This window comes from Sorex araneus, chromosome X (assembly GCF_027595985.1).
Source record: "Sorex araneus isolate mSorAra2 chromosome X, mSorAra2.pri, whole genome shotgun sequence".
NCBI lineage: Eukaryota > Metazoa > Chordata > Mammalia > Eulipotyphla > Soricidae > Sorex > Sorex araneus.
In genome coordinates, this window is record NC_073313.1 from 91,351,059 (window position 1) to 91,373,891 (window position 22,833).

A 22,833-nucleotide genomic window follows, 5' to 3' on the forward strand; every position below is an offset into this window, starting at 1 on the left:
GTGGAATTCCTAGATCATATGGAAGCTCAATTCTTAGATTTGATTTTAGATATCCTTATTATTTTCCAATGAGAGTGTATCAGTGGACCTTTCCACCACCAGTGACCGAGGGTTACTTTTCACTTACACCAAAAAAACACTGACTGCTTTTGTCTTTTTTAACATGTGCTTACCTCACTGAGTGAGGAAACAACTCATTGTCATTTTGACTTGAGTTTCCCCTTTTGCTCAAGACGACTTTTTCAAATACCTATTGGTTATCTGTATGCCTTGTTTAAGGAATTGTCTGTTCACTTCTTTTTCATAATCTTAATTTTACCTTTCATTTTTCTTGGAGTTTCTACTTTTCTAAGGGGATCTACCCTTCTTTGGGTGGTACCTCCGTTTCTGCACGTGGTAGTACTTCCAGCCTTTGGGCTACTTCGATGCTGTTAATTTGGCAATTTCTTTAAATTCCCATCGTGGTATTATTTATTTCTTAAAAAAATGTATAATTCTTACAAAATTTCATTCAGAAAAAATAATTCCCATTTACATTAAAATATTTAAATGAGTTAAAAAACATGAATGATATTAATTTTAATTATGCTATTGCAGGCAGAAAGGTGTGGTTAGGGTGCTAAGTTAATGAGCTTTTAGGAAATAGAGCTTAAGGAAAATTTGCCCAGCTCTAATATATTGCAAAGACATGAAGACCACAACTCTTTTATTTTTTTCTTTTTAAAATTTTTATTTATTTTTTATTTTTTTATTAATGAATCACCGTGGGGGTACAGATACAGGATTACATATTCTCGTGCTTGTGTTTGAGTCATATACAGTTTGAGTATATATCCTTCCACCAGTGTCCGTCCTCCGCTGATGACCCCATCATCCTCCCACCCACTCCCACTCCATCCTCCTCCCCACCTCAGCTCTTTGGCAGGGCATTGCCCTCTGTTCCCTCTCTCCCTTTGAGCTTTGTGGTTAGCAATGGAGGTATTGGGTGGCCAATGTGTTCGGTCTATAGTCTGTTCTGAGCACACCTCTCCCATCCTGAGTGGGTTCTCCCACCACATTTTTGCTTGGTATTCCCTTCTCTATCTGAGCTGCCCTTTCCTCCAGCATGTGAGGCTGGTCTCCAAGCCATGGAGCAAATCTGGTACTTATTTCTGTTACTCTTGGGTGTTAGTCCTCCATTCTGTTGTTTTATATTCCGCAGATGAGTGCAATTCTTCTATGTGTCTCTCTCTTTCTGACTCATTTCACTTAGCATGATATTTTCCATGTTGATCCACTTGTATGCAAAGTTCATGACTTCATCTTTTTTGACAGCTGCATAGTATTCCATTGTGCAGATGTACCAAAGTTTCTTTAGCCAGACATCTGTTCTTGAACATTCGGGTTTTTTTTTCAGATTTTGGCTATCGTAAACAGTGCTGTGATGAGCATACAAGTTCAGATGTCATTTCAACTATTTCTTTTTGCCTCTCCGGGACATATTCCCAGAAGTGGTATTGCTGGGTCAAATGGGAGCTCAATTTATAATATTTTGAGGAGCGACCATATTGTTTTCCAGTTGGGTTGAACTAATCGGCATTCCCACCAGCAGTGTAGGAAGGTCCCTTTCTCCCCACATTCATGCCAACAGCGGTTGCTTCTGTTCTTTTGGATGTGTGCCAGTCTCTGTGGTGTTAGGAAATATCTCATAGTTCTTTTGATCTGCATCTACCTGAAGATTAGTGATGATGAACATTTTTTCATGTGCCTTTTGGCCATTCGTAGTTCTTCCTTGAGAAAGTTTCTGTGCATTTCTTCGCCCCATTTTCTGATGGGACTGGATGTTTTCTTCTTGTAGAGCTCAACAAGTGTCTTGTATACCCTTGATATCAACCCCTTATCAGATGGGTGTTGGGGCTGGACTGAGCTACCAGGGCGAGCCCATGTATACTGTACCGTACTACAGACAGGAACATAGGGACCCATTAAAATGGGCGAGATTTCTCCTGTGTCCTGACTGGTTTGGATGAAGCTGAACATTTTCCCCCTTCAAGCTCCTTCAGAAAAATATTTTCAGTATACTGAAAAGAGCAGTTTTCCTTCTCTCACAGAAGCCTGGCTGGTCTTTGACATGCAGGTAGTGTTAGCCAGGCCTGACCTTTGAGATTTTAAATTGTAGGCTCTGGCCCATCCCAGTCTTTGGGATGTAGATTTCAGGTGCAAGGCCCAGTTTTGTCTTTGGGATGTAAATCCAAGTGCTTTTAGCCCAAGAAAGGTTTCAGTTTTGGTTTTGCATCTTTTTTCCAGAGGTCTAGATTACTGGCCTGCAGATACAAGGAAATAATTTTGCCTCAATGTTCTTCCTGTAACATCTTTTGATGTCTTTGGTGACGTCACTATATTGCGCCATGATCAATAAAAGGAGGTCCACAAGGCCCTCTGCCTTTGTTAAGAGCCAGAGACAGCTTTAATCCTCCAATCAAGACATTTCTTCCACGTTCCTTATTTCAGTGCCTCCGCACGAACGTTCATGCAACAGATGGGTATTGGGTGAATATTCTTTCCCATTCTGTAGATTGCCTTTGTATTCGGGTCACTGTGTCTATTGCGGTGCAGAAGATTCTTAGTTTAATATAGTCCCATTTGTTTATTTATGTTTCTACTTGATTGCTTAGTTCCGTGTCATCTTTGAAAATACCTTTCTCTTCAATATCTTGGAGGGTTTTGCCGACCTTGTCTTCAATGTACCTTATGGTTTGTGGTCTGATGTTGATGTCTTTAATCCATTTTGATCTGACTTTTGTGCATGGTGTCAGGTCAAGGTCTAAGCCCATTCTTTTGCATGTTGTTGACCAGTTATGCCAGCACCATTTGTTAAAGAGGCTTTCCTTGCTCCACTTAACATTTCTTGCTCCCTTATCAAAGATTAGGTGTTCATACAATTGAAGTTGTGTGTAGGGATATTCCACCCTGTTCCATTGGTCTGTGGCTCTGCCTTTGTTCCAGTACCATGCTATTTTAATTGTTACCACTTTGTAGTAGAGTTTAACGTTGGGGAGGGTAATCCCTCCCATCGCCTTTTTCCCAAGAATTGTTCTAGCTATTCGTGGGAGTTTGTTGTTCCATATGAATTTCAGGATTGCTTGGTCTATTTCTTTGAAGAATTTCATGGGTATCCTTATGGGGATTGCATTGAATCTGTATAGTGCTTTAGGGAGTATTGCCATTTTGACAATGTTAAGTCTTCCTATCCATGAGCAAGGAATATTTTTCCATTTCCTCGTGTCTTCTTTTACTTCATGGAGTAGGGTTTTGTAGTTTTCTTTGTAGAGATCCTTAACCTCTTTAGTTAGGCTGATTCCGAGGTACTAGATTTTCTGGGGCACAATTGTGAATGGCATTTTTTTATGTCATTTTCCTCTATCTCACTGTTTGCGTATAAGAAGGCCATGGATTTTGGGGTATTGATTTTATAGCCTGCAACTTTACTGTACAAGTCTATTGTTTCTAGAAGTTTCTTAATGGAGGTTTTAGGATTCTCTAGGTATAGAATCATATCATCTGTGAATAGTGAGAGCTTTATTTCTTCCTTTCCTATCTGGATGCCCTTAATGTCTTTTTCCTGCCTAATTGCTATCGCAAGTACTTCCAGTACTATGTTGAAAAGAAGTGGTGAGAGTGGACATCCTTGTCTTGTCCGTGATCTTAGAGGAAAGGTCTTTAGTTTTTGTACATTGGGGATAATGCTTGCCATGAGTTTGTGATAGATGGCTTTGACTATCTTGAGGACAGTTCCTCCAAAACCCATTTTGGTGAGAGTTTTCATCATATATGGATGTTGGATCTTTTCAAATGCTTTCTCTGTGTCTATTGAAATGATCATATGGTTTTTATTTTACACCCGAAAAAGAAAGAATGCACTTTTTTTTCCAGTGCACACGGAACATTCTCCAAAATAGACCATGTTCTGGGTCACAAATAATACCTCAATAGAATCGGGAAGACAGAAATTGTATCAACTATCTTTTCAGACCTTGATTCGCTGAAGATCGAAGTTAATCACACACAGACGAGGAGAACAAAATCAAACACCTGGAAGTTATACAACTCATAGTTGAACAATGAGTGGGTCACAAAGGAAATCAAGGAAGAAATCAAAAGATACCTCGAAACAAATGAGAATGAAGACACAAGCTACCAGAACCTATGGTATTCAGCTAAAGCTGTGTTAAGAGGAAAATTTATAGCCCTACAAGCATTTCTCAGGAGGGAAGAAAGGGTCTACATAGATGGCTTGACTTTGCAGCTCAAGATCTTAGAAAAGGACCAGAAAAAACCCAAACCTGACCAAAGGAAAGAAATAATAAAAATTAGAGCAGAAATTAACTACATGAAAACCCAAAAAGCAATCTGAAAGATCAATGAATCAAAGAGCTTGTTCTTCGAGAAAATAAATAAGATCAACAAACCACTAGCAAGACTCACAAAGAAAGAGAGAGAACCCCAATAAACCGAATCAGCAATGAAAAGGGGGAGATCACAACAGAAACTAATGAAATTCAAAAGATCATCAGAGACTACTTTGAAAGTCTGTATGCCAAAAAACAAGAGAACCTAGAAGAAATGGATAAATTCCTGGATTCCTACAATCTCCCAAGACTGAACCAAGAAGACTTGGAATACCTGAACAGACCCATTAATATCAAGAAAATTGTAACTGTAATCAAAATTCTCCCAAAAAACAAAAGCCCAGGTCCAGATGGTTTCACCAGCAAATTCTTCCAAGCATTTAAAGAAGACCTGTTGCCAGTTCTCCTCAAGCTTTTCCAGGAAATTGAAAAAACAGGAACCCTCCCAAACAGTTTCTATGAAGCACATATCTCCCTAATACCAAAAGCAAATAAAGACACTGCTAACAAGGAAAACTTCAGGCCAATATCCATGATGAACACAGATGCAAAGATCCTCAACAAAATACTAGCAAATGGAATCCAACAGCTCATCAAAAAGATTATACATCATGACCAAGTCGGATTCATCCCTGGAATGCAAGGATGGTTTAACATATGGAAATCAATCAACATAATCCATCACATCTTTTAAATGTAAATCCTGAGTTCTTTAGAGAGGAAGAAAATGAGATAATACCCAGGTGCAGAGATAGAGCCTGAAACCAGAAAAGGATGAACTCCTCATAAAAGGAGAAGCTACAGAAGAACTTAAAGGTCGTGATAAGATTGTAGAAGGACTAACACCAGTGCATGTCTTTCCGTGTAACAAAGTCTAGATTGACTTGTATGTATGGGGAAAGCTTGGGGCCATGACAATTTTGAGTAATTGTATACAACATCCCCACAAAAGTCATTCAGGGCTTGCTTACATTTTTCAACCTGTTCTGTCTTGAACACATATTTTTCTCTCTCTTTCTCTCCCCCATGCCACCTCTCTAAATTTCCTTCAGTAAAAACTATGTTGCTTCACCATTTCACTTTCTACAGAATTTCTTTTCTAGGTGGGGAAGGTAACTAAACCTTTAGTGCCTAAGCATTAGGACTGATGTTTTCCCTAAAAGGACATAAAAGTATGTCCTTTGCAGCTCAAGATCTTAGAAAAGGATCATATCTCTTATCTTAATTTATGGTGTTCATAGATCTTCATGACTAAATTCCATTTTTCTCTAAAAATCCAGTTTTGACCAAGCATGCAAACCAAGTTAAAAGAGTCCTCATTGGCCATTGGGATCTCAGAAGTAATTTTTATATCATTGTAAAATAAGGACATAATCTTTGTTAACATATAATTTTAATTCTTAAATATGATGAAGCAATAGGGAAAACTGCTTTTTGCTCACATACAAACTTGAACCTCACACTGCGTAATATCTACCATGAAAGATGCATGTCATCAAAAGTCTAAGCATCCAGTGGACCTCTACTTACAATGACTAGGAGTACAGATCCTTAATGTCCTTTTAAGTTCTCTTAGTCATACTAATTCCCTTCCTGTACATTCATCAAAATTCATCAAAGGGATGGCTTCCACTTAGATCCTGACTGTACAATGAGGAGAGAAAATAATGAGCTAAGGGATTTTGAGTTTCTTCAGATTGCTAGCTAGTTTACTGGCTCCCCATTACTTGATTCTTCAGGGATGATCCAGCTCATATTGTTAACCAGTTAAACTAGATTACCCAAACACAGAGGATTTTCTATCTAGATTAAGCAGAATTTTTTTCCAAAGCTCTCATAGTGTATGAAGTTATTTTGCTTTTTTGTAATTGCCCATTTTCAGTTCACTTTGTTAGAACAGGTATCCTGCTGTGGGGGCGGGGGAGTGAGTGGGATATGTCTTTGCTCTTACGTGTGTGATGCATAAATGATGGCTTTCACTAATACAACAATAGGCTTTTCTGGGTGACAGCACCACTGCAGTTCCAATAAAAGACAACAGAAAAAAGAAACAAGAACCTCAAAGAAGGAACAGAATCTTAAAAAAAATTCCAGTTTTCAGAGGACCAGTGTCTAAGAGTGGGTATCAAAGAGAAGAGCAAAATGTAATCAGAGAAAAGAAAAATATCAGCAGAAATGGACTCACACCCTCCATAAGAGGCTCTAATAAAAGGGGTATCCTACTGTAGTATTCCCCTTTGAGGAATAATCCTTGGAAACATACTGTTTTATCCCATTTTAATATGTCCACATTTCCAGGTACACACTGAGATCTATTAAATAGACATAAATCTGTTCAGATAGGGCCACAAACCCTGCAAAAAAAGAGAGAGACATGATATAGAGATAATAAGCACAGAAGGAACTTGCCTTGTAAGCATCCAAGTAGGATGCTTTGGCCCCCTGAACTCCACCAGACATGACCTTGGAGCACAGAGCTAGGAGTAAATCTTGAGAAGCATGTATGGCTAAAAAAAGAAAAGAAAGGGAAAGAAAAGAAAGGAAAAGAAAAGAAAAGAAAAGAAAAGAAAAGAAAAGTAATAATAGAGAGGGAGAAGCTTGGAGGGAGAGAATAAAAGAGACAGAAAGAGTTCACAGCAGGGTTCTACTTTGCTTTGGAACCTCTTGGCAGCCTTTCAGGTGTTATGGTCAGATAGGATGTGTCCCTCATTTGAATATACATGGTCTGAGTGTTAGCACCTGCCACAGCTAGTTTCAGAGGGAATTTTAGCAGGCAGATTAAAGCGATAGTCTGTCCTAAGAAAGGTCTGGGTATGATGCAGGTATCTGGGGAGTGGCAGTGGCTGAGCATAGGTAATTGGATGGGGCCAAAGCCATAGAACAGTTGGAAGGCACTTGCTTTGCATGTGGTCAACCCAGGTTTGATTCTGGGCATCCCATATAGTTCCCCAAGCCCACCAGGAGGAATCAATCAGAGCAGAGCCAGGAATAACATCTGACCATTGCTAGGTGTGGCCCAAACACACATATAAAGACACACACAGAGACAAACAAACACATACACAGAAAGAGAAAGAGAGGAGTGATAGAGCAAAAGAGAGAGAGAAAGAGAAAGAATATACAAGAAAGAAAGAAAGAAAGAAAGAAAGAAAGAAAGAAAGAAAGAAAGAAAGAAAGAAAGAAAGAAAGAAAGAAAGAAAGAAAGAAAGAAAGAAAGAAAGAAAGAAAGAAAGAAAGAAAGAAAGAAAGAAAGAAAGAAAGAAAGAAAGAAAGAAAGAAAGAAAGAAAGAAAGAAAGAAAGATAAAGAGAAAAGATAGGTAATATCTGGATATCTGGGAGGGTGACCAATAAGGGTCCAAGGAGAAATAGAAAATGGAAGAATTCACCAGTGGTGGGGATGTTGAAAGAGCCTAAAGGGTAAACATTCATCAGCCACCATGCACGAATCCTCACCCAACCATCCCAATAAAACTCTCTTCCCTGTGAGGGAAAGAAATCATTTTAGAGGCATTCTTCTGGTTTGAGTATCAAATATGTTATAGACATCCAGGTTATTTGACTCTCAAGAAATAGAAATTTACAGAAGACATGAACTCTTTCCCCATATTTATTGCAGGAAAGAGATTGTGGAAATACCTGAAGCCTGTACTATATCTCCAGCCTGAAACAACTCTAGATTTATCATCTGACTCATCTCAGCTAGTATGTCGTCTCTAAGAGGAAATATATGTATGCACAGTAACCAAAGTAAACCATATTTTTAATTCTGATCCTATCTATGAAGGATTTACTGCTGCTTTTATCTTTGTCATTTATATATATATAATCAAAACAGACAAACTTTGGGCCAGAGAGACAGTACGGCAGGTAAGGCACTTGTGTTTCATGCAATTGACCTGGGTTTGAACCCCACTACTGCAGATGGTCCCCCGAGCTTTGCTAGGAGCAATCTCTGAGCACAGCTGGGCGCCGCCTGAAGAAACAAAGCTAAAACAAATAAAAATAAATAAGACATTCTCCCCAAGTTTCCATTCAGCAATGTTTTGTAAATGATAGCTCTTCTAACCTCAAACCATGGCTTTCATTCATCTTTGTTCCATCTATATAATTTTGCAGTTTTGGGAAATTCTTTGTAAACAGAGTCACATATGTTAGCTTTTGATTCCTCTGACTTTACAAAAACCTATTTGAGAGCCGATGTTGTTGCACGTATCAATGGTTCATTCTGATTTATTGCTGAGTAGTGTGCGTTGTGTGATTTCTGACAAATAATTTGAATATCTAACCAGAGTTTAAAGGACATTTAGGTTGTTTCCTGATTTTGCCAACTCTGAGAAAAACTTCTATGAGCAATTTCACACAAGTGTTTTTCTAAACTGAAGTTTAAATTTCCCATAGGTAAATGTGAGGAGTACAAGGCTAAGTCATATGACAAATATATGATTACTTTTATGAGAAACTGCAAAACTACCTTCCAAGGTACCTGTACCATTTTAAATTTTCAACAGCAGCTATGACAGTTCCAGTTGCCACAGATAGTCATTTGTAACTTTAAGCACAAAAATAATGGATATATTTTGAGACCGAAGATAAATGTTTAACTTTTGCTACTATTGTTTTTAATGATGCTTTTAAATTTTGAATCTAATTTGATTACGGGTGTATAGGAATGCACTTGTGGCATTTTCACCTAGTTCATGTGGCCTTGTTAAACTCTCTTGAAGATTATTCTCGATAAAATTAGGAGGTGGGGATTTCTACACAACTAATGAGAGTATCTACAAATAGAGATAGTGCTTACATTTTAATCTTCATATCTTTCATATTGCATTACAAATACTTCATATGTGAGACTGAATAGCACTGGCTGAGCATAACATCCTCATTTTATTCCTTATATCATGGAAAAAGCATTCAGATTTTCAATACTTAACATGCTGCTAGGTATCAGTATTTTGATGATGACACTTGGGTTAAAACAAGTTGCCTTCTATTCCGCATACATATAGACTTTTAAATCAGGAAAGGATGTTAGATTCTATTCATTTCTTTCTCCACAGAGATGGTCATATGATTTTCCTTCTTCAATCTATAAAAAATGATTTATATTAATTGATTTTAAAATATGAACAGCTTGGATAGGATTTATTAACTTTTTGGAAATTAATAAATTTATTTGTATTATATTAAGTTGGAAATTTTCCTGTATCAGTTCATTAGGGATATTAATTGGTATTTTTCCTTTACTTGTGTTATTTTGCCTAGCTAGTTTCCAAGGTAATGCTAGTGTCATAAAATAATATGAAAATGGCTTAACTATTTTCCAGAAGAAAAAATTGTAATTAGTATTATGTTTAAGTAATTAATTGGTAGAGTTTGAACTGGGCCTCTAGCTGCCCTTGTGTGAAAGTTTTAAATTATAATTCAATTTATTGAAGAGTTAGTCTAAAAACAGTATGTGTCTACTTATACGAACTTAATATATATCCAGGGAATTTGTTTTTCATTCCATCTCTGATGATGCTTAAATTGATAGGTATGGCAGTGTTTTATAATACTACTATTTTGTATAGCCTCATTATCCTTTTAATGTGGTATTTTACCAATGCCACAATTCATTCCTAGTATTAATACTGTATTACATCTCTTTTTTTCTAGGTAGAGCAATTTACTATTTTTTTTTTGGTTTTGGGGTCACACCTGGCAATGCACAGGGGTTACTCCTGGCTCTGCACTCAGTAATTACTCCTGGCGGTGCTCAGAGGACCATATGGGATGCTGGGATTTGAACCCGGGTCGGCCGCGTGCAAGGCAAATACCCTACCCGCTATGCTATCACCCCAGCCCGCAATTTACTATTTTAAGAAAATAACTTTAGGGGTATTTTCCTGTTTAATTTACTTAAGTTCTAATAGTGTATTTCTCTTTATTTTGCTTGCTTGGAGTTTAATGATATACTGTAATTTTAGTGTCTAGTGTCTAAAAGTTGGAAGTTTAGGTTAAAGATTTGAGGATTTGATGTTTTGAACAGCCATTAAAATTATTTTCTCAGTTCTATTTTAGTTGTATCCCACAAGTATACTTAGACGTAATACTCTTTTTTTTTACTCAGTTCAAAATACTTTATCAACTTCTCTAGAGACATCCTCATTTACACAGTGACTTCTTTTTAGAATTTAATTTTATTTTTATAAATTTGTTCACAATAATTTATTATATACAACATTCCAAAACCAATTCTACCACCATTACACCTTCCCACCACAATATTTCAAATTTTTCCACCACCACCAGTACCACCAAAGCTTGCCCCCAAAGCAAGACCTAAATCATTTATTTTTAATACTTATTATGAATAATCTACTAAAAATGATCCAAAAAAGTTTCTTTAGAGGAAAGTGTGTGAAGTTAGTAATCTCTTATATAAGGGCTTAATGAATACACAATGACTCCTCTACAGTATGTTGCTTATCTTTAATATCTTTAATTGATTTCTACTTCTTGACTTGATTTTATTGAACACTTTATGATTTCTTCTTTTTAATGTTTTGCTGTTGCTTTTGGGTCATCCACAGAGGTGCTCAGTGCTTACTCCTGGCTTTGTGCTAAGGTATTACTCCTGGAGGTGTTAGGGGGATCCTTTATGGTGCCAGTGATCAAACCCAGCTAACAGGAATTCCCCTTGTCTGCTTTACTCACTCTCTGGTTCCTCTTTTCTTTTTTAATCTTTATTTTCCAAGTTTGTTTTATATTAAAAATTGGTTTTGGTGTTCGTTACATGCCTATTTGAAAAGAACATATTTTGCTATTGTGCTGAAGGCTCTATAAATGGCTATTACGTCAAGTGTGTTGAGACTTTCCTTTATCAGGTTTGTATAATATAGCATTCACTTCAGGTTCAAATAATGCAGCATTCTCCCATTGTTATTTGATTCTTGTTAGCTTAATAATGAAGGGTTTAACTGTTCTCTTTGATCCTATTATCATTCTTTCCTCCAAGACAATTTTAAATTTTTGTTCCATAGATGAAACAGGAAAAATTGTGTGAGTGGGATTCGTTACTATTTCCCTCACCTAGACTTGTACTATGAGGGATATTTTTTTCAAGATCTCATTAAAATATTTTTGATGTTCATTGACATCCATGTAGAAATGTCTGTATTGAGTGTGTATTCCCAATATACCTGAGTCTACATACCAATAGATTTTCTTCAATATTTCAATCATTTGTAAGTTATTCCTTTTTTCAAGTATATAACTTCCATACCTTCCATCACTGCAGACTTTCTTTCATCACAGTACCAGTTTTCTTCCCCACTTTTTCTCTCCTGTCCTAAGACCATTGTAAGCTTCCTACTGAAGTTCTATGCTTCTGTTGCCTTTAGGCATTTGTCATTTCTTACTATTTTTCCTTTAGATTCTACATACAAGAGACATCATTCTGTATCTGCCCATTTCCTTCTGACTAAATTTGTTCTGTATGATGCTTTCGAGATCCATCAACATAGCAGCAAATTGTACGATTTCATCTAGCCTTACAAATAAGGAATATTGCATTGTTCATATATACTGTAGTTTCTTTATCCAGCCATCTGCTCTTGGAGACTTGCAATCCAGATAGTTGGCTACTGTGAATAGTGCTGCAAAACATATTAGAATAATAATGTCCTTTCAGAATGGAATTTTAGAAACCTTGGGGTAGATTCTAATAAGTGGAATTTCTGAGTAATCACTTGTATCACTTGTCATCCAGTTGCTCATTGATTTGTTCAAGCTGGCACCAGCAGTAACTCCATTTGTCCTTGTCACATGTTAGTGTAAGCCAATGGCAACTGCTCGCTCCAGGAACACTAAGAGACTCAAACCATTCATTCAGGGTCTTGATGAAGAAGTCTGACAATCTCGTGGATGGGTGGCCAGGTGTTCTTTTGACATCCTGTGGAATCCAGTCACTAACAGCTCTAGTCCAGTGGTAATCTCCAAATCACATTAGGTGTCTGGCCCATCTGATTTTTGAAACCTTGGCAAACTAGACAGCGTCCCTGATTCCCGGTGGTCAACGGAGGTCGGAACTCCAGATTCCTTCTCTCACCTGAGTGAAATGTGATATTACAAGTATAGCTCTTTCTATTTCTCTGTAGGATAATCGAATAGCATTCCTATCCTGTTTTCGTAGGGCCCAGGTCTCTGTGGCATATTTTAGTACAGGAAGAACAGTGGAGTCAAAAAGATGTGCCTAGAACCAGAGGCTCTCGTCCTCTTAACAACTTCTTCAATGCTCTTGAAGGCATTTCACGCCGCTCTCTTCATCGTGTGCAGCTCAGGAGCCAGGTCGTTCATCATGTTGAGTTCTCAACCCAAGATTGAATGATTGAATTTAAACCCAGGATTGAATGCAGGATTGAATGCTACTGCATTTGGGGATGTTCGTTCTGTTGAGAGCAAATGGAACGTCAAAAAATAGTCTGACTCAAATGAACATTGTCTCATGAGATTCAGCTGTAGTCCGACGTTTCCATACTCATTGTAGAAGTTGGCCAGCATTCATGCTGCTTGGCTAAGGTTTGGTGTTATTAGAACAATGTCATCAGTTGTAAAAAACTAAAGCATGCCGAGGGGCGCGCACACTCGCGGGCTCTCCAGGCGGCTCTGTCTCACCGCCCGCGTTCGGTGCCCTGGAACCGCTGTGTGTGCTGTCGGTCAAGGGCAGGTGATGGAAGAAGGCAAGACTGGTTGCTCGATCAGTTTATTTCATTCTCTCTCTCTGCTTCTCTCCCACTCTCGGTCTCTCTCTGGATCTGTGGATCTGGCCCCCAACCCACTCTTACAGCCTAGTTAAATCTCCCCAGCACTAGGGGTTTGGGGGGTACACATAGGTGTGGTCACCATCAGTAGGGTTGAGGTTCCTTTCCCTTAGGGGATGCTTCTCCTAGGACTTAATTCTCTTTCAACAGGAGGATCCACCCAGGGGTGGAGTCCCATGAGTGTGTTTCTCTTCTCCTCAGCCAGCAAACATATAAGAATTCATAATATTAATCATTTTGTATGGACACAATAAGAGATGCATTAAAGCTTATAGAATTGCTCTCCTGGAGCCATCTCAATCTCAGACTACAGTGCTCAGGCCAGATCAGTCTTTCCTATCCCTAGCAGGGTCCTAGTCTCATCATTACTTTTGGATCATGACAGCATTTGTCTATGATCAAGCTCTTAAATTACAGTTAAGAATTAGGCACTTTGGCCAGGCCCATCTCGATGTCAGGGTAGCACATAACTCACCGCTTGCCCTGGATCTGTCCCGTCCCTTGTTGGGACCCTGCTTTTAGGGTCCCAACAAGGGACCCTAAAAACTAGGAACTGAGGGCAACTGAGGCTTAAGTGGAGAAAGCAGATGCCCGGGAGGGAATAATATTCGGGGTCAATTAAATCCCAAGTTACAAAAGCATGATATTGTCTTCTCGTGTCCATAAAAAAAGGACATTGCTTTAAACTAAATTATTCAAAAGGCACAAGAAGAGGAGAAAGGCAATATTAACTTATATAATATAAATTCAGTATCCTAAGAAGGTCTGACCTTAAAAATTAGCAGAGTCAGATTAAGGAAAAGCCGCAGATTAACTATTTTAGGGAAGAGATCATAGAGAAGTGATTATAGCTAAACAAAGGGATGGGAGAGATTTGGGAACACCTTGATGGGTGAGACTGGGGTAAGCCTAGACTCCGGGGAAAACTGGGACAAGCTACTTGTGGCGAAGGGGGAGAGGACAAAGTAATGTCATCCTACAATCAGTGAAGCGGAGGTGGGGGAGTTGCTGACTGTCTTTCTACACTCCCATTCCTTCCCATTTCAGTCATCACATGATGTTCTTGAGGGTAGCACTGAAGAGTTTTGGTGAAATGGTATCATCCTGCCAAAACCCCTCTTTTTACATCAATGATCACTTCCTTGTAGAATGCTGAGGTTCTGGTGGTGAACCCATAATACAGCTCATGGAGGCACCTGATGTACTGAGTTTGAACACCTTGTTTGGCTAGGGCTTCGATGACCTCTCCAGTCTCAACAGAATCAAAGGCCTTCTTTAAATCAATGAACGTTAGGCAAAGTGGCACCTCCAACTCTCATGAAACCTCAATGAGCTTGGTCACTGTCACTGTATCACTGTCATCCTGTTGTTCATCAATTTGTTCGAGCAGGCACCAGTAACGTCTCCCTTGTGAGACTTGTTGTTATTGTTTTTGGTATATCGAATACACCACGGGTAGCATGCCAGGTTCTGCCTTGTGAGCAGGATACTCTTGGTAGCTTGCCTGGCTCTATGAGAGGGACAGAGAAATTGAACCCAGGTCAGCCACGTGCAAGGCAAATGCCCTACCCACTGTGCTATCACTCCAACCCAGAGCTTGGTCTCCATGTGTATATGGTTGATCGTGCTGAATACTATTTGGAACCCTGCTTGCTCGCATGGTTGTCTTTTGTCTAGTGTTCAGCGGATCCTATTCAGGATGACTTGAGTGAATAATTGTAGATAATGGACAACAGGCAGATCAGGTGATAGTTGCCGATGTCATGGATGTTTCCCTTGTTATACAACAGAACATTCCTGCTGGTTTTCCATTGGGACAGAACCTTGCATTGAGACAAGTAGTGTGTGAAGAGCCAAGGCAATGTATTGACGAGTACTTGCGGCAGATTCTTCAGGTGTTCAGGTCTGACCTTGTCTGGACCGGGTGCTGTATACTTCTTTACCGATGAAATGGCATGTCGAATTTGGAAGGTAGAACACTGGGAACAACATATCCATCCTTTGGAATTTGGTATGTGGGCAGATGGACGTGGCTATTGAAGAGATCCAAGTAGAAGTTATGGATAACCTTCTCCATTGACATTCTGGAAGATATGATAGATCCATCAAGACATCGGATGGAAGTCATCCTGGTCTTAAAGTTGGCAAAGGACAGTTGTGTGTTGCAAATACTTTCCCCGGCTTCTGCCACATTGGCCAATGCTGCTGCTCTTCTCTCTCTGAGGTTTCCCTTTATCCCTTCTCTGCACAGCTCTGTGAGCTCAGACGTTAGCTTTTGATTGCCCGAGGCTTGCGCCAAATCACATTCATGCTCATTCCAGAGTTTCTGAAGACAGGCTTTTTTTGTGGCTGTCTTTTGGTGTTCCTCGCACAATTTTGAAGGTGCTGAACCATTTAATCTTATTCCTCATTGATGTTGTCGATGACACCATCTTCCTATATTGCCGCAATAATGCGAAAGAGCTCCCAATTGTTGGTCATTCTGGGAGTTCTCTTAAACTTTGCAGCCCTGTCTCTCCGCTTCATGAAGTAGAATTTCGCATGAAGAAGACAGTGGTCTGATCCCATTTGGAATTTTGGGGACACAACAACATTGGGCAGACAAAACCATCAATTGAATATGATGTGGTAAATTTCATTGTTGAACTGTCCACCAGAAGACTCCCATGTCCAGCGTTTAGATTCGGCCTTCTGGAAATGCAACTTACCATAGATGTTCTTGGTCAACATGATGAACTCAGACAGTCTCTCATCCTGTTCGTTCTATTTTAGGTTGTGTGTCCTGATGTGGAGTTCTTCCGGCGACCTTCTTGGTCCTACCTTGGCATTAAAATCACAGACAATGACCTTGTAGAAGGTGTGGTCTTCTTTATAGAACTTCTCCAGCTCCATGTAGAACTTCTCAATTTCTTTTTTTTTTCTTTTTGGGTCACACCCGGCAACACACAGGGGTTATTCCTGGCTCTGCACTCAGGAATTACTCCTGGCGGTGCTCAGGAGACCATATGGGATGCTGGGAATCGAACCCGGGTTGGCCGCATGCAAGGCAAATGCCCTACCCGCTGTGCTATTGCTCCAGCCTCGCAACTTCTTCTTATCGTAGTTGGATGTTGGTGCATAGACGACGAAAATAAACTGCTGAAAATGAGTCACATCTGTTTAAATGTGTCTGATTTGGGTTGTTAGGCATTCGAATCAATGCTCATGGCCAACTTCGTGTTGACAAGGACATCGAAAACATGGACGCCTCTACTGTCACATGTTCCAAGGAACAGTTCTTCTCCATTGTCAAAAACTGCATGATGTGATCAATGCCTTCTCGTCTCGGTCAATCCAATGATGTTGTACTTGATCTTCTATGCTTGCACCATTAGGTCCTCGTTGGATGCTTCTGATGCCAGTGTACATGTACTAAAAGTGCAGACAGTCATTTCAGTCTTTCTTCGTTTTGGCAGCCTAGTTCGGCCCAGAGATTTTACCAGCCTCTCCTTGCTCGACCTTCTCCATGCTGCCATACTGGGGGCTCTTCCAGGGTCAGGGGAATGAGGCCCATTTTTGTTACTGTTTTTGACATATCAAATACGCCATGGGTAGTTTGCCGGTATCTGCTGTGTGGGTGTTGTAACTATCTACACACTGACAAACACTCCACACACCTTGTGCATGGACGTGCTGCTCACATAAAGAAAGTACTGGCCAGATTGACATAGTTGATGCAAGGCATCCAGCCCTGCACCTTCCTGCATGTTGGACAGCACCTGTTGGTTCGCTCTTCGCTGGTTTGCACTGTTGCCACCCCCTTGCCATGATGAGTTGGTGAATCATCGAGGAAAACACATAGGAATACCAATGTCCTTTCTGAATGGAATTTAGAAATCTTGGGGTAGATTTCTAGAAGTGGAATTTCTGGGTCTTATGGAAGCTAAATTTCTATAGATTTTGAGAAGTATTCATATCATTTTTCAAAGAGGTTGGTATAGTCAATATTCACGCCAGCAGTGTATGAGGGTTCCTTTCTCCCCACACCCATCACATTTATTGCCTTTGTTTTTTGTTATGTAACCCAGGATCAGTGGTTTCATATGACATATCATTGTTTTTATTTGCATTTCCCTTGATAGTAACTCATGCAGAACATCAGTTTTGATGTTAGCCATCTAGATGTCTTCTTTCAGAAGGTTTTCTGCTCATCACTTTCACCCATTTCTTGATGAGCATTTTTTAATTGTTAAATGTTTTTAGATATTTTGGATGCTAACCCTTTTTTAGAATAGTGTCCAAATATTTTCTCCCAGACTGTGCAGAAGTGCAGTGTCTTTTTATTCTGGTCATCATTTCTTTTGTGGTGCAGATGTTTCTTAGTTTGATGTAGTCCCATTTGTTTGCCTTTGCTTTATTTGTTTGGCCATTGGCATTAAATCAGGGCAGATATCTCTAAATTTAATATCTTGAAATGTTTGGTCTTCTGTTTTTGTCAATATAGTTTATTGATTCAGGTATGATATCTAGGTCTTTAATCTATTTTAAATTTGCTTTTGCACATGGCATGAGATAGGTGTCTGAGTTTATTTTTAAAATGTGGTTGAGCAGTTTTCACATCATTTGTTGAAGAGACTTTTATTACTCTGCTTCATACTCGTTGCTTGCTTCCTTTTCAAAGATTAAATACACTTATAGCCAAGGATCTATCTCTGGGCTCTCAAGTTTATTCATGTAATTCAGAGATTATCCCTCTTGCTATTATACATTGAGCACCTTACATTATCTTCCATATTTTTACTTCTCTTTCACTTCATTATAGTTGATGGCATCTATTTTCTCTTCATGTTCACTGATTTTCTTCTCAGTACTCAGAATTCTGTTGCTGTGGCTCAGTATTGTAGTCTTAAACTCCTTTAATTACATTTGAATAAATTATTTTGTACTATAAATAAATTTCTCTCTGACTTGAGTGAATTTTTCCTCCAGTGACTGTTTAAATTCCATATCATTACATAAATGTTGATTTGGACACCTCGTCAAACTTGCTGCAAATTTTGATGAAGTTAAGGACTTACCTGGATGAACTCTTTCCCTGTCAGCTGAAGCAATTGAATTCTTTGTTTTCCTATTGTTCTTCGAGTTTTTCTGGGGACTGACAGTGGAGTTTTAGATTCCTGGGTGTCTGCATCTGAGTACTGACCTGATCCGTTGTTCTATACCAACAGACTGCTGCTTGTGCCTCTGTTCTTATATCTCTTTTCCTCTATTCCTCTATTCCTAGGTGAAAATATCTCATCAGGACAGCGGGAGTGAATATAGCTCCCCCATTTCAGTTCCAGGAGGCTTTTGTAGGGGTATTTTAGTAGTGGATACTGATTAAGGATTAGTGTTGGAACATTCTAAGCCTGATACTCAATCATAAGTATCTTTATAATTTTTTAAATTCACAGTGATTCAATTTTTCTTCAAAAAGAAACACAATGATTACCAGAGGACAATAGAAAAATTACATTGAGAAAGCTAAAATAAAGGTCAATACAGAGCGTGGCAACCCTAGTTTCCTGGGAATGAAAATGACAGGACCACAAATATTCAATTTCTTAACATTTTTATGCAAACCTTCAAAAATATATGTATGGTCATTCACTCATTTTGAATTGTAATTTTCTAGAGATTAGTGACAATTAAATGTTTCTAAAAAGGTTAGAATTAGGATAAAATTAGTAATTAGGTCATATCTAATAAATGTTTTTGCAAATGGTAGTGAATACTTTTCACAACTCAAAGATAAAATTATTTACATTGAAGAATAAGACCCATTATTAATTTTTATTATCTGCGTTCCTTGCCAAGAGTATCCACTTTTGGAACCAAATAGATGATTGTGTTCAATAAAAAGTGCATATAAAAACATTGTCATTAAAATTAAAGTGTGAATAAACTCTGAGTGCCTAAAAATAGTAAAATAGATATATTTTTGGTGACATGTTTGTGGTGAGATTAAAGGATTTATAAAATAATGCAATCTATTCATTTATCTTCTTGTCAAGCAATACAATAGTTCACAATTTAAGCATAATAATTTATTTTCAACAACCAACAGCTATGTTTTTTTCCTGATAATAATTACATAATAATATCAGTTAGCTAAAGAACAGACAAGAATTAGGAACAGGAAGCTTATAGCACTTCTAAATATCTAACCAATATTCTTAGTGAACCGTGTAAGTTTTCCACTTTTCTGTTATTTTACTTTTATTTTAAAATTCACGTAGTAATGTTTTAGTCATTAAAGGCTGTTGTTAGAGGTATAACCGAGATATTCTATTATTAGTAAAGATTAATAACTAACTGTTTCATACTATCTTGATTTCTAAAATGCAGGTATATTTTGCCAGTTTATAATTCTTAGAGAGTGAAGGTTTTGTAGCATGCATGATTACATGTATATTTGCATTTTTATATTTATAAGCTATAGTAAATAAAGCATAAACTCTCAGCTTCTGACGTGATGCAACAACTGTGGTAAAAATGAGAAATAATTTGGACGTGATATATTCATTTTCCCTACAACAATATGTGTCATTCTGACTTGATCACTAAAGTATTTTACATAATCTGAGATAAATGTTAGAGGGTTTGGAAGTGGAAGTAGAGAGAGAAAAGGAAAATCACATAATAAAACTAAAATTTATGGACTTAGCAAGGCCTTAGATATGACAAGTAAAGCGGAGTAACATATCAGAAAACTCCTCCAGGTCCCAGAACACTTCTTGGCTTCACTTTAATTCTTTAAGATGTGTAGTGGTCAGGATTCACTAGTTTATACTGTGATTGCAATACCAAAATCTCAGTTCCTTAATAGTAAACAAATTTATGTTTTGCTTATGCAAATTTGGCTGCAAGTCCTAAAGACATATATTCTGTGTAGTAATTAAATATTCAAGGCTACTTATTATGGCTACATCCATTTCAGCATGATGTATCAGGATCCATTTTATCAGGTAAAGAGAGCATGAGGCTAGCTCTTAAGTGTGCTATATCTGAAGTGATACATATTATTACCAGTCACAATCAATTAACTAGAATTAGTTATGTGGCTGGGAAATGTATTATTTTATATATCAAGGTAAGCAGAGGAAAGGAAATAATCACAGGCATTAGCAAATTTAACCTAGAAGCAAGGAATGTGTCCAGGCAGATAGCATAGGAGTAAGGCATTTGCTTTGCACTAAGCTGATGCGAGTTCAGTCCCCAGCAGTGAATTTGATCTGCCAAGATAGCCAGGAATGACCACTGAGCACAGAGTCAGGAGTACAGCCTGTGCACTGCCAGGTGTAGTTCCAAAACAAAACAAAATGAAACAGAGTATAATGCAAGGAATTGGATGTTTTTGTAACATTAAACTGTGAAAAATATGAGTATAAATTCACAGCACCCACACCCCAAAACTACAGTTGAAAAAAATATATACAACTTTGTAAAGGAACTGGACAATGGAGTGACATCTTAATCAATATTATTATGACACAACTTTTGCCGAGAACAAATACATTCAATGATTACTTGTGTCTAGGCACTTTCTGAAAATGTAATAATAGTTTAAACTGAACATGCCTTTATACAGAGTTGGTTTCTTTTGGGGGGTGTGGGAAGTGTTGGGAAGCAGATACTGGTGATACTCAAGGCTTACTCCCTGCTCTGTGCTCAATGATCAGTGATCACTTTCAGCAGTGCTTCAGGAAACTTATTGCCAGGGATAGAACCCCAGTCTGTATATCGTGATTCTTGGTTGTGGAATATGTGCACTGGTGAAGGGATGGGTGTTTGAGCATTGTATAACTGAGACTTTAACCTGAACGCTTTGTAACTTTCCACATGGTGAATTAATAAAATAATTAAAAAAAGAAAGCTAGCACCATACCTGCTTTACTATCTCTCTAGCCATAAAAATATTTTTTTTGGGGGTGGGCCACACTGAGTAGTGTATGTGGGCAACTTCTGACTCTGTTCTCCGGGTGCATGCTTGGGGGTCTCTACATGGTGCCAAGACTCTAACCAGGGTTTTGGCCACAGCCACAAGCGTGACCTTAACTTTTGTACTACCTCTTCCACTCTAATTGTAAAGGTTCTTTTGTATTAATCCTGTTTTGTAGAAATTTTTTAGGTCAAATAGCACTATAAATTTTTGTTATTGCATGCTAAGCATAGTGTATTAAGAATGGAATAGAGAGTTTCAGAAAAAAACCTAACAGTCAACAGATATCACAAAAATGAACTTAAATATGATTCTCCTTTGTGTATTCTTAATATTTGCCAGAATTTTACAAATCAAATAATTCTGTGAATATCCTCAAATATACTTTCAAATGCCAAATAAATACATATGAACAGGGTATTTGCAGAGTATTTTTAGCTAGTCAAAATGAATAACTGTCATTAAACTACTACATATTTTTTAATTAAAAACCTAATGAATTTTTGAGGCCACAAAAGTTGTATATTTTCTAACCTACACGTTTAGTTAAGATTTTATATATATTACATTTTAAATATGTACCTTTCTGATCTACCACCCAACACACTCAATGGAAAATAATTTGCACAATAATATTGATTACATTGTAAAAGACAAAGTAAGTATTTTTACATTTTTAAAAAGTTGGTATTCTTCATACAATTTAATAAATATCATGCACCCCTTTGGAGGGTATACAAGACAGTGCTCGAATGTTTGCTGGCCTGATCTAGGAACTGCTAAGGGAACGTGTACTAGGGATGTGAAATCAGGACCCTCATATCCAAGACATTCACTTCAAGCCTTTGAGTCATCTCCCATCTCCCATCCTCATATAGCATTTGATGTTGTATCCATAAAGTACCAATTTTACTACCACTCAGTGCTTATAAATCCAGAAAAAAACAGTAATAAGTTAATAAAGGAAATAGCTTTATTGATAATAAGAGAGCTGGTTGGAAGAGAATGAACTCTGGTCCTTAAAGGAACAGCATTGTCTGCATAGTCACAAGCATACTTTTATTTTTTATTGAATCACCATGAGATACAGTTACAAGCTTTCATGTTTGAGTTACAATCATACAATGTTCCAACACCCATCCCTCCACCAGTGCACATTTCCCACCACCAATCTCCCCCGTATATCTCCCCCTTTTCCACTCTCCCCCTGCTTCCCTGGCAGACAATTTTCCCCATAATCTCTCTCTACTTTTGTGCATTAGGGTTTGCAGTACAGATACTGAGAGGCCATCACAAGCGTAGTTTTATAAAAATAGAATAGGTAAGTTGCCTTAGGAAGGATGGGATGCAGCTTGATGGTCACAGGGTGAAGTATACATTTCCTCATTGGCTAGCTTCTTGAGATACATCCCATTTTATTTGCAGACCCAAGGCAAAAGTTTCTAAGAGTTCAACTGGTTCTCTTCCTAGACTTTGGGGAGAACAAGATGAGACTAAATGTTTTTCCCAGAAAGACTGGGCAGATTTTTTTTTAACTTTGAACTTGTCTCAATTTATTTTGTATTAGCGTATGTATCACCCTAAAATGTGAAATAGCAGTGAAAATGAGGAGATTTACATTATGAAGTGATAGCACAGCAGGTAGGGTGTTTGCCTTGCACATGGCCACCCGGGTTCAAT